Here is a 12,016-nt window from a genome sequence, read left to right as displayed (position 1 = left end):
GCGGCCTGCAGCCCGAGCTCCGGAAAGCAGCGCCACACGCTGCAGCAGCCACCGCCCGCTCTGCACACCTGCTCACTGGATGAGTGAGTTCTCGGCAAACCATGGCTGGTTCGCTGATCTGCACTCTGGATCCCAGGTGGGTTAGGCGCCTGGTTCAGAGGGTTATGGGTTCAGGGAATACTGCTCAGGACCCAAGCTAACCAAATCTCAAACTCCACTGATGTTTTAAGGAGCGACAGGACACAGGACACTGTCTTAGGAGCTGGCCTGCTGCCCAAGATGCTAAATATCAACCACAGGGCCAGTTTAGGGCAACGCCTCCCCACTTCAGGGCCAAGAAAACTGGGACGTGCACGAAGTCCCTGCCAAAACCTGGAGCCTCTGGGTCAAAGTCAACAACCCCACATCATCCAAGGCCAAGCCCTGCCCCTCAGTGCAGTCTTTCCAGAGAAGGCTCCGGGGACAAGCCCCCCCCCCCCCCCTTGCAACAATCTTCAGGGAAAATCCTAGTGGACAAGCCCAAACACATCACCACCTGCCAATCCAGGTGGCCAAACAGGATGATCTATGAAAATCCTCCTCAGCACCCCAGCAAGGACACACTCCCGCTTCTGAATTGAGCAGGGGAGGGAGTGGGAGTCCACAATTGACTGTCAATGGATGAACAAATCAATAAACTGCAGGGGACATTTAAACCTACACCTGCTACAACGCGGATGAACGCTGAAAATGTGATGTTGAGTGAAAGAAGTCAGACGCAAAAGGCCACATGTCTTATGACTCTAGTTACATGAAATGTCTAGAACAGGCAAATCCAGAGAGACAGTAAGCGAGTGGTTGCTGGAGGCTGGCTGGATTTGGGGGAGGGGGGTGGCTATGCGTATGAGGTTTCTTTTGGGAGCGGTAAAAATGTCCTGAAACTCAATGTGGTGATGGACACACAGCTGTGTAAATACACTAAAAATGCTGAATGGTACACTCTGTACGGGTGATTTGTATAGCATGTGGATTATATCTCAATAAAGCTGTTAAAAACAAAACAAAACAAAACAAATCCTGAGTGAATGTTTCTTTGGTGAACAAATGGATGAAAAAAATTATTTCTGAAGACAGTCACAGTAGATTCCAGAAAGAATCAGAAGCTTTGTAGCCTGCAAATTAACTGCAGGGACCCAGGCTGGTGCCCATGGGGGGCTGGCCTGGACCCTGCCACCTGGGGTGTGGGGGGGTGTACATGCATGCATGTGCATCTGTGCCACCCCCAAAAGGGCCGGGGTGGGGTGGGGGACCCCTGGGAAGACAAGGCTGAAGATCAGGGAGCTTGGCAAAAGACACAGACTCAGAGAAGAAGAAGAACCACCAGCCCACCAAGGCCCACCTGGTAGCTTACTCCAGATTTGGGCCAATTTTAATTATTTCATACTCAAAGGAAAAAATCTGTCACTGTGTAAGAAGTGATCAGAGGAACTTACCGAGTCTTAGCCAAGAATGTCTGTGCGGTCTATGAGTTTTCACAGGGGAGGCAACTTAAAATGCCTTTGAGAAAGTAAAGATCACACTCAGACTCCACCCAGCCCCAGCCGAGAAATCAACGCGAACCACAATCACCAGATGAATCTGAAATCAACTTTCGGCTCCAATGTTAGACCTATGCCAGGAAACTCCATGTCCTCCTCTTTCCAGGAACAGCTCTCTAGACTGTTCATCTGCTGCGAGGCAGGCTCGAGCCAGCCCGAGAAATGGGGTGCCACGACTGCCTGCCCTCGCTGCTCTCCGCAGAGCTCCAGGTGTTTCACTGGCTGTGCCCCACGGTGCTCCTGGTCAAGAGCAAATGTGCTCTGAGCTCCCGCGGAAAGGAGGTGCAGGACAGGACACCAACAGCGTGCTCTCAGCAGACCCTCCAGCACAGGGGACAGAAGGAGTACAAGCACATCAGCCAGCAATCAGGCAACATCAGCCAGCAGTCAGGGTCTGGGCAGTCTCCGACCTTGGGCATCTGAGGAGCCCGGGAGCAAGGGCTGGGGGTGGGGCACTTCCTGAGCGGACGGAATGTCTCTCTGTAGATGGTGGTGGTGGTTACACACACACACACACACACACACACACACACACACACACATTAAAACTCACTGGATGCGTTTGTCATATGTATACTAAACTTCAATAAAGTTGCTTTTAGAAGTTTTTAAAAAACCCTCTACATTGAGCCTGATAGCAAAGGGAGAGATCTATAATAAATGAGCATCTCATTCCAGGGATTTATAAATTTTTCCTTAGTATCCCTGGGACAAGGCTCTTGACCAAAGGGACAGGATTTGTTCCCTGTTTGACTTTCAAGAAAAACACTGGGCTCCAAGATGCACAGCTATTTGTGGATTCTCACATCCCTATTAAAAGTACTTCCATGTTTTCAAAAGCCTTGATTTTAAAAATAGAAACAAGTCACTTTTAACTAAGGGAAAAATGCAGCATTTATAGTGCCGAGTCTGTTCCAGCCCAGCTGTCAGTGGGCAGAGAAAGGACAGGAAGGCAGGGAAAGGGAGAGCCTGGTGTGCGGGTCCCATAGGAAACACCGGCGTTGGAGGCCCAGTTTACAGAGAGGGTGGCAGGGCACATGAGATGCTGGTGTGGCAAGTGGCCGGTTCACAGACAGGAAGCAGGCCAGGAGACCCACCTCTGGCACCTGTAGGAATCCCCACTTACCCATCGAGAACCTTCCACCATGTGCCAGTCTCCTATTGCTATGGGCTACTCTTAGGGCTTAAGGGACAAGGATCCTGATGATTCACTAGAGAACAGGGGCCAGAGGGTGAAGCCAGAGCACAGCCGCCCCACCTCACCCCCCTCTGGCCTCCTTTCTGAGCCCTCGGGTGCTGGCACTGAAGCCTCAGCACGCAAGCCACCTTTCGGGACACTTCCCTACAAAGACACAGACACATCTACACTACAACAGTAGGGGCACGTTGTACAGGGAACCCAAAATTCGTTTAGACTTTGAAGTTAAAACATGAAGCTGCAAAGGTTCAGGCTTCTATGAGAATTCTCGCCAGGGTTTCCTGGGTCTGCATCCTGCCCTTTGCCTCGGGGTGGGGGGTGGGGGGCCGGGGTGGTTGAGTGAAGCAACTCAAGGGGACAGAAACCAGATTCTCCAAGATCCAAATGAAGGGCCTGCCTGCTCACCTGCTCTACCCTTTCTCCTTCCCTGACCTCATCCTCAGGAGGCTGTCTGCAAACCTTGTCTTCTTTCTGTGCTAAAATGACCCCCTGGTACCTGTACGAAGGCCACTTTTCCCTGAGGACTCCCAGGTGGCAGGAAGGGGTGATGTCTGGACACCTGGGCACTGCCTCCACATGCTCAGCCAGAGGGACAGAGTGAAGTGGCGGAAAAGCCACCAGGACGTCCCCAACATCCACAGGAACACCTTTCATCTCCCTTCCACTGGCAAGTGCTGGGGATTCAGAATCTGGGGGCTGAGAATGGAATCATTCCACTTCCTGGAGGGGTCTCCCGGCACTGTCATGAAGCCCACAGGGCACTCCACTCCCATCCCAAGTAAGGAGGCTGGAACAACCCTATTCTTGGACACCCCTCCCCTTGTGCCCTGACACCCCAGGTCCCACAGTCCTTCTTCAAAGGCACTGCTTCTTGGTCTCACACAAGCCACGTTCAACTTTTAAAAACCACCCCATCCTCTTAATGTCTTAGGAGGTGCTCTGGCCTCTCCCCTCGCCCTCATCAGACATCCGGTATTCAGGCCAGCCATGGCCACACTGCACCCTCTATCACTAATAGAACCTTCCCTTCCTTTTCTTCTTTCACTCCCATTGGTTCAAAGGGTCCTTTCTCCTTGCCGAGGTTAGCCACCTTCCACTTAGGCTCTGGGTGCTATGTCCTCCGTGTGGTCTCAGACCCTGCAAGGATGCTGGGGTCACTGTGACCACCGAGACATCTGTCCTATAGGCGCTTCTGCTTCTCTGTCGCTGAGAAGATAAAAGGAGATGGCCTTTTCCAAAGGGCCACCCCAACTGCTGGCCCAGCTCCACGTCTCCTCCTGTGCACATAGCCACTCCTCTGAGTACTGTGTATCCCCCTCTGGGACAGGCCTTCCCGCCACCTGCTTCCCTTCCATACAACAACCTGCACTGCCCCACATGCCGCCACCTTCCTGCTTTATCCCGTGCCCATCATCGGCCCAGCTTCTGCTCCAGCACACCCACAACAAGGCACCAACAGCTTCCCCTCCCTGGAAACCAGCAGCCTCCCTCAGGACTCTCCTCCCCAAACCCTCTCAAGCTCACAACTGAGTCCATCCCTTTCTCAAAACCTCAGCTCCCTTCACCCATGACGAAGTCTTTCCCCAAACTCCAGGCTTCTTCTCAGGTGAGGCTCAAGGGAAGATTAGCACACACTCGCCCTCGGCCCAAGAACTAGATGCAGGGCTCTCAAGAACGTGCAATTCTGCTGACACCAGGTTGATCGGCTTGAAAAATCCAACAGTAATGAGCTCTAAGCTCTTGCCTTTAGGATGGATGGGGGACAAAAGGAAAACTAAGGTAGGGATGGATACAGAAGCCTGCCTTTCACAGCAGTAAAATGGGCTACAGGGCTCCAAGGAGACCGAGGGACACAGCGAGCACTCTTCACAGCTCAGCTGTTCACATGGGCAGCTGCTTGGGGCGGGGAGCAAGCGTCTCCACAGCAGCCTGAGCTCCTTCTAAAACCTCAGTGTAGAAGCAACATGAATAATGTACAAGATGACAAGAAACAAGCACCCGACACTCGGGCTCCAAACAGCCTTCCTCTTAAAACCCACCTCATCATGCTCTGAGGGGAGCCTGTAATTCTCACAGACAATTCTCTTCAAACACGAATTGATGATATTAGAGGACTGCATTTGTAGGACATTCTAAAACTGGCTAAAAGAATCAGAAGTGACAGAAATCAGAAAGCAGATGCAGTGGGGGACACTGAGAAGAGGCAGAAGGCAACTTGCTGGGGTGATGGTGATATGCTGTGTCTCCTTCAATGGTCATCAAACATATGGCTCTGCTTCAGATCTGAGCAGTTGACTGCAGAGTAAACACTAGTCAGGTGCCACGTTCTCTGCCAGGGGCCGGCGAACTTGGGGTACCTGCACTTGACAGTGGGCCCTCCTTCAGATTCTCGAGGGTGAGAAGGCAAAGACAAAGACCTCCGTGCAGTACAAGGAGGACATCTTGCATTTTGGAGCTCTGCTCTTAAGCTTTACATTGTGCAAGATGACATAGATCTAATTTTCTTTTAAATTTATTTCTCTATTTTGTTTTACTGCACATCCAAGGTACAATGACCAGATGCGGAGGGCATATATTGAGACCACTGTGCACACGTGCCACCTGCAAACCTCGGATCCTCCTTGGGAAGGCATCTGCACTAACACTGGTCAACACAGTCGGAGAGAATCCTCTGGTTGTTCTCAGGACCTTCGTCACAGCGTTGGGGCCGGCGAATTTCCACACAGACAGGGGACTGGACTGTGGGCAGGCAGCCGAAGGGCTCTCTGCCTTTTGTGGCCTTAGCTGGCCACTGTCAGAACTGGAGAAGGAAAGCCCATGTCTGGGGTGAGACAAGGACAAAGAGGAAGATTGGATAATATGAGCTAGGAGAAAAAGGGGACACGGGAACTGGGGGGCCAGAAATGTGGAGCCGCGAGCAGGAGCCATGGTCCCCTTGCCGGAATGTTCCAGACGTGTCTCATCTTCCCAGAATAGAACACGAGGGTGCAGATGAGCCCCCACTGCCAGCTCACATGCTGGCGCTGAAAGACACAGAGCGCAAGGGCGTCAGGGCCACAGGGGCGTGGGCTGGTCGGGCCTGAGGATGGCTTGGAGAAGCATGTTTGCCCCTCGGCTTTTTAAGCTGGGATCTTGGTAGGTGCACCCAGAATAGAGCTCCAAGTTCAGATCCACTGAGTGGTCAACTAGTTTGGTTTACCAACAAAACTACCTGTAAACAGCCAAATTTTAAGGGGGTGGGAATAAAAACATATGTAATAATCTGCAGTCCTGACTACCAGCCGAGACTGAACCCCGTCTAGCGCTCAAACTCAGCCAGGAGTGTGTGTTCTCCCACAGAGAACTCTGGCGGCTGCGACCAGCCCTCAGCACTGCTGGGGGCAGGTGACAGGGACCAGGCAGCTACTCACTTTGAAAGGAAAAAGTACAGCAATAGGGGAGTTGGGTTTCAGAGACTCTGCCCCCTCCCCCCACCCCCCTGCTGCCCCCAGCAGGCCAGGCCTCCCGGCCTTTCTTCTAGGTTTCCACCTCAGCGAGGTTTTGTTGTTTGACGGGTTTTTAATCTCCGCTTCTCTGGCTTTGCGTTTAAGATCCTTCGGAATCAAAGAGATGTTAATTATGAAAGTGGGTCAAATTTGGTATAAATTAACACTTGATCATGAGGTTAACTTATTATTTTTAAAAAGTAATTCAACCTCCTGTCAGCATTTGCCTCTGGAATTACACAGATGTCTGTGTTCATCACTCCTTTCTGTATTATTATTTTTTTTTAAATGAGCTTGAGTTGTTTTCGTTTTCAGAAAAAAAAAAAAAGACTTTCAGGTGGTATGAGAAAATTATGAATACATTTTTATGAAAATTATCTCACGGGCTGTTTTTAATTAGCAGCAACTTGGAAGTTTTACAGTGTCTCTTCAAATTATAAGTAGAATGATTACCCATTTTGCCCCAAAACAGTCTCTCATAGTGCTTTCAAATCCCAGACCCCTGGAATAGCATGGCATTTTGTGCACGGATACCAGAAATAAATGTTCTAAACACAGATTCAAAGTTGTAATGAAGCAAAAAGGACGTAGTTGTGGATAAGGACGATAAACAGACTTGTGAACATATTGTAAAGGGTTCCCATGTAATTATTAAACAATTTAAGTGGCTTTACAAAAGCCAATTTAAAATATTTACAAGTTTTAGATGACCATTTTTAAAAAGGTTTAAAAAAAACATTCCCAGGGCTCCTGGCTGGCTCAGTCCAAAGAGCATGCGATTCTTTTTTTTTTTTTAAAGATTTTATTTATTTACTTGACAGAGAGAGATAGCAACAGCAGGAACACAAGCAGGGGGAGTGGGAGAGGGAGAAGCAGGCTTCCCGCCAAGCAGGGAGCCCGATGCGGGGCTCGATCCCAGGACCCTGGGATCATGACCTGAGCTGAAGGCAGACGCTTAACGACTGAGCCACCCAAGCACCCCAGAGCATGCGATTCTTAATCTCTGGGTCGTCAGTCTGAGCCCCATGTGGGGTGTAAAGATTACTTAAAATTAAATTAAATTAAAATAAGATAAAAACATTTCCCTCTTCTTGAAGGAGGGAAATGCTCTTGCAAACTTTTTTGTTTTACTATGAACACATGTTCACAGTAAAGTAAGTCACATGCAATATAGAGCAAAACTAAGATTCCCCTATTCACCCCATCCCCAGTAAAATGACTGTTAATGTTGCTGGTGTTTCCTACGAGAAAATGATTTTTGGGGGGCACCTGGGTGGCTCAGTCAGTTAAGCGTCTGCCCTCGGCTCAGGTCATGATCCCAGAGTCCTGGGAACCAGCAAGCGTTGGGCTCCCTGCCCAGCGGGAAGCCTGCTTCTCCCTCTCCCTCTGCCCCTCCACCCCTGCTCATGCTCTCTCTCGCTCAGCTCTCTCTCAGCTCTCTCTCTCTCAAATAAATAAAATCTTAATGATTTGTTGTTGTTGTTGTTTTTAAATAGGAGAGGGCTTGGTTGGTAAGGGGCCGAAGGGTCTTTGGGGTGGTGGGTATACAGGTACTCTCATCCCATGACCATTTGTCAAGCAGTGTACTTTTTTTCTGTTGGCACACTTCAATGAAGTTGTTAAAAATGGATGGCCAGAGGAAAAACAAAGTAATCTGAAACTAAGACTAGAAAGAGTAGCAACTCTCTGAACCAGCAAGCCCTTCTGCAGAGTTTAAAGAGAGAAGGAGTGGTTTGAAAAAGAAACAAAATTGAAGCAAGTACCCAGCAGCACTCCCATGAACACTACAGAAAAGGTGTAAATATTGTGTCAACATTTTCCAGATAAGAATTCTTTTTAGTACCTAAGGGACAACTACCCACAGGCTGTTTTATACAATGAAACTGCTTTCTTTTCGGTCATTTTCAACATGGGCTCAAATTTCAATACTTCGCTGCCCAAACAGATCATATTTCAGGAATTCAGGAAATAAAAAAAGAGGAACGCAATCTGATTTTTAACAACAGTAACTATTCAACAAGAAATAGAACTAGAAGGATATTTTTTAATGCGTTTTATTAAAGATGACAAAATACGTTTCTCTGGTGTTCCTATGGAAGCAAAGGGAACAGAGACTTTCTCAGACAGCTGTTCTGTGTCCCCTTCCACAAGCACCTCCTCTTTGCTTCTTTACAACTATCAATCTGTCTTTAGAAGGTTTATTTCTTGCATCAGTACACAAAATGCCATGCTATTCCAAGGCCATGGAGTAAAAGTTGGCACTAAGAGTCCATTTAGGGGCAAAATGGGTAATCATTCTTACAATTTGAAGAGACATTTAAAAATCTCTACACTGTCACATTCATAGGTACTTTCGCCCCCTTCCTGCCACACAGGCCCTACCTGAGCAGGAAGTTGATCTCAGGTGAAGAGATGGGGAGTCGGAGATGTAGACAGGACAAACAAAGGACCAGCCCTCATCTGCTGTTACTCCTCTACCTGACCATCTAGTTCAGCTCAGTGCTGTGGCCACCTTGGCCGACTGTCGCATGCACGCGGGCCTCCGCAGTGGGGCACTCAGGCTCCAGGGAACACTGGTTCAACTGTTGACCTGGACCCCAAACCACCTCCCGCAGAAAGCCCTGGCTCCCTGTACAGACGTCCTTCCTATCATTCCATGAGAACTGAGCAAATGCCTTAAGGTTCACAGCAGAACACTAACCTACCATTTGCTCACTGGGTTTTCCGATGCATGGGTCTCTCTTTAATCAGCTAACCCAGAACTGGCCTGCCAGCTAGCTCCTATCAGAGGTCATGCTAAAAAAGAATGATATTTAGGGAAGGAGGCTTGATCTTGATGTTATCAAAGTACACAAATACTTCCTGGAAGAAAAAAAAATCAGCATATGAACTTAGCCAGAAAGAGACCCATGAGGTCCAGTATTATTTTGCAGATCAGCATTTACTTGAAAGCAATGCACACGGACATAAGCAAGACCAGCTTTGACACGGGGTCTATACCCCAAGCTTGCTTTCTGCACACAAGGAACAGAAATGGAAAAACCATGAAGGCTTTGTGGATTCCTTCCAGAAAGAGATGTCAAGGGAAGATAATGGAGATAAAACTTAGACACGGAGGAGCAACCATTTAAGAGAAGACAATGCCTGATAGGCAGCCAGCTCTCTATTCAGGTAGGAGAGCTGTCACAAACAGCTGAGACCTCTGAGCTATTTCAGCAGGGCAAAGACATGTGCCAGCCTAAATTCAGAGCTCTGAGGATTCTTCTCTACACTGTGTTACCTGGGGCAGCTGGGTGTAAGCACGCTGTGTCCATCTGGTCTAAACACACGTCAGGTTGCTAGAAACCAAAATGCTGCTAATAGTCTCCTGATGCCCAGTCTTGGAGCCGAGTACCCAGTCAGCAATGACAGCATCACCCCGGTTCAGGTGTAAGTATCTTTTATCTCTCAAATCTCCTACCATCCAGGAATTTTCTTCCATCCCAGACTGAGGCATGCTGTTACTAAGCAACTTCAAGTCATATCTGAAGTCTGTGAGTGGGTATGGTTAAAATAAACAGATGACAAAGTCACTGCAAGTTACAGAGGCAAAAGCTACACAAAGACCTTTTAAAAACATGCCTGTACTTTTTATTCTGGCCTGTCAATGCCACACCATGCGTTGACTTTGTTTTGTACAGGTTTTAACTGTCTTCATAGAATCCCAGCATTTCTGCAAGCTCAGTGAGAGGGAATTGCAGCCAACTGTGGCCCAACGGAGAAGGAGCTCAGGCACACTGCACTCTCCAGGGCCGAGCTGCACACTGATTCTGACGGGTACAAATCCTAAATGGCTTGAAGACCTATGCGCACTGCCATGATTTATCTGTCCATTTGGAAAGATGACCGGGACTTATATTTCAGCCACCCCTGAGTTTCTTCTAGTGTTTACTCCCTTCTTCTCCAAACTTAAGGCAATTCAGAGATTTTCGTGAGAGACAGAATTTGTTTTTGTTCCAGCCCCTTTTAATTCAGTGATGCTCAAGACTCCCCTCCTTCCTGCCTCGCGGGCCAAACAAATAACTTCTCACACTTATCTCTACATCACAAGATGTCATAGGAATTGTGGTATTTTTTTAGATGGCCTGGATCTATCTTTCCTGGATCACTCAGTTAATCACTAACTAGAGGCTTTCTGCCTTCAGTCCTCTGGTGACACTTCTGCAACCAGCAATGTTCTCTCCAGTTCTGACACTTCAATTACCAACCACCCGGGCGCCACAGGGAGCTACTGTGTGGGGCTGCTATCCTTTTCCATCAGGACAACTGAGTAACAAAATCTTATGGCTCAGGACTTGGCAGAGTGAAACAGATCAATGAAGCTGCCAATGCCCACGTTTACTGCAGAATAACTCCTGGTCCTGAGCTCCGGCACCCGCCGGGCACACAGATACGTGTTGTCAGTGGTCCAGAGAAGGCCCACAGTCTCCCTCACAATTTTCCCACGGGGACACACCACAGGAGCTACAGGCTCCCAGTCTTCCCTGAGAAGTGCCCGATCTGGTGGAGGAGGTCAGAGCTGTCGTAGGGTCTGCATGGCCAATCTGTAAATTATCAAAAACGTAAGAAATTGACGCATCTTAAAACCAAAAGGTACAGCTGAGGACGAAAGAGTCGGAGACAACGAAGACAGAGCCCCAGGCTTTCAGAGTTCACAGGAGGGCAAACAAGTCGGCAAATAACTACAATCCGCGCAACAAGTACCAAAGCAAAGGCAAGGCCAGGCGAACCGCTGACCTGCGAAAAGGCCAGGCCCTTCAGCAGGAGGGAGACCGGGAGGGAAACGAGGGGCAGCCTGACCTCTGGTCCCAAATTTCCCCCCACCAACTCGTCTTGGGGCCTGGCCGGGAAGCACCCAGGCAAAGGGGGCGCGGGGGGGAGGGGCGGCTCTGGGAAGCGCGTCCGTCCTCGCCCCGCGGACGCCCCGCGGGCCCTCCTCAGCCTCCGCCAGCGCGAGCTCCGCGGCCCCCTCGTCACCCCGCGTACACGTCTGGGCACCTAGAGGCGTGGGTCGCGCCCCGGCCGTCCCGCGCCCCGCCGCGGCCGACTCGGGCCCCGCCTCTCCCTTCCGGCCCGGGTCCGGGCGGCTCCCTCCTCCCTCAAGACCCCTGCCCCACCGCAGGCCGGAGCCGGGGGAGCCTCACCTCGGACGGGAGCCGGCGGCAGCGGACGCCGTCGTGGGGCTCAGAGCATCCTGGAGTCGCAGGCAGCCAAGAAGTGCGGCCGCGCGGAGCCCGAAACGAGTTATGTAACCGGCAGGAGCCGCAGCCGGGACGGAGGCGGCGGCCCGCGGCACTTCCGCCTCCCGCGCCGGGCTGGCGGCGGAGGCCGGAAGCCCATTGGCCACCGGCCCTCACGTGGGACGCCACCGCCGCCGCCGCCATCTTACGAGCGGGCGGGTCTCGGGTGAGGCCCGGTGGCGGGCGGAGGCGCGGACGAGGCAGGCCGCAGGCCGAGCGCTTCTGCGCTGGCGGACGTGGGCGCTGGCGGACGTAGACGACCCCGGCGCCCCCTCCTGCCGCCCCCCCCCGGTGGAAGCCGGCAGGTTGGTGCCTTCTGGGCCCGGCTGAGTGCCCCATACGCAGAGCGGGGGGGCTCCCGAGACAGGGATTGCTCCCCGTCCTCCAGTCTTGCCTGGGCTGACGCTCCCCTCGCTTGGGCTTGGGGCTCGGGCTTTTCCATCCCTGGCGCCCGGCGGCGCGTCGAGCCGGGGAAGC

The 12,016-nt window shown here is 51.0% G+C and overlaps 1 protein-coding gene across 4 annotated transcripts in view; it reads right to left on the bottom strand.

The window, feature by feature from the left end:
* CLUAP1 (clusterin associated protein 1) overlaps nt 1–11,607 on the bottom strand; it is a 70,759-nt gene extending 59,152 nt beyond the window's left edge. For 2 of the 4 annotated variants that reach the window (XR_004298537.1, XM_032397717.1), the window contains exon 1: nt 11,444–11,532. The gene's annotated coding sequence lies outside the window, so the exon portion shown is untranslated. Of the gene's footprint in view, nt 1–11,443 lie in introns of all 4 variants that reach the window. The other 2 variants (XR_004298538.1, XR_004298536.1) reach the window with 2 other exon arrangements.
* Between the last annotated feature and the right edge of the window lie 409 nt (nt 11,608–12,016).

This window comes from Phoca vitulina, unplaced genomic scaffold, assembly GCF_004348235.1.
Source record: "Phoca vitulina isolate PV1807 unplaced genomic scaffold, GSC_HSeal_1.0 scaffold102, whole genome shotgun sequence".
NCBI lineage: Eukaryota > Metazoa > Chordata > Mammalia > Carnivora > Phocidae > Phoca > Phoca vitulina.
The sequence above is the reverse complement of the archived record's forward strand: the minus strand, read 5'-3'. Positions and strand labels throughout refer to the sequence as shown.